Genomic DNA, 1,209 nt, shown 5'->3' on the forward strand with positions numbered 1-1,209 from the left:
AAGTCAGACTCGTCACCCGACGTTATTCATTTACAAACTGGTCTCTGGTTAAGCTCCAAAGTTTTTATCAGTCAGATTCCACTGTGTGTTTTATCCCATTTTATGAGTTTTTAACAGTTTGACTATCTTTTTAAACTGCTGCTTCCTGAGGCTCTTTTCACAAAAGTCAAATTTCTAAATTCAGGATCTCAGCTCTAAGCTAAGCTTGAACAAGCCTTCAACTTGTAAACAGCTGTAATCTGTTGCTCTAACACCAAACCATGGTTAATTAAGACGGCTCATTCAAGCAGCTGTAAATGGTTTAGGATTCCACGGTGTCCCCCACCCCTTGCATTGTGACTGTGGAATATGGGCACGAGTGACCCCCGTGAGCAGGAAAGGAAGATGTGGGTAAAGATGATGGATGGATGGATGGATGGATGGATGGATGGATGGATGGATGGATGGAGCTTCTGCCCCACCCTTTTGATCCTTGTTTGTCTCACAGGTGTTTGTTATTTAGTTCACGAGTGTTTCTCTTCATTGTCTCTGTCTTGTCTCATGTCCTCTATCAGTTCASTGTGGTCCCATGCAGTTCGGTTTGTCTCTGTCAGTCTAAACTGTGTTCATACTACCTGTGACATCAAACAACATGACATGCTGGACATTTCACAATCATGTAAAATACCAAAAAAATGAAGAAAAAAAACTGTCTTCATATTTGACTTTTTGACTATTTGACTGACTTCAATATTGAGCTCACCACTGCAGCTTAGACTTTATTACAGTTGTTTTATTTCCAAGTGATCTGAAATCTTTATTAGGCTTCAGGATAAACCCTTTTACACAGAAATTAAAGACATAAAACAGGCTTTTTAATTTTGCATCAAGTTCTTCATCAGTTTGTGTGACACCAAAAGCTCCAACCTCGWGTTCAGCTGCTGCACAGTTTAAAGTCTAAAAGTCTGAATCTGAAGGAAAGAGGAAGCAGAGAAAAGTGTTGAAATGATTGAGTGAAGCTGCAGAGGAAGAGGTGATGAACAGAGAATTCAGCCAATCAGAACTCAGCACTGAGGAGAAGTTACATAATGAGTTGACACAACGTTTAAGATCAGACAGAAAAACAAAAATATTAGGTGATCATTAAACAGAAGTGGAGGCCTCCGTTTTCAGTTGTCCCCCTCCTACTGTGCTGCTATTGCCAGTTTCACTCCACCCCCTGTTAACAAT

Source organism: Austrofundulus limnaeus, unplaced genomic scaffold (genome assembly GCF_001266775.1).
Source record: "Austrofundulus limnaeus strain Quisiro unplaced genomic scaffold, Austrofundulus_limnaeus-1.0 Scaffold1644, whole genome shotgun sequence".
NCBI lineage: Eukaryota > Metazoa > Chordata > Actinopteri > Cyprinodontiformes > Rivulidae > Austrofundulus > Austrofundulus limnaeus.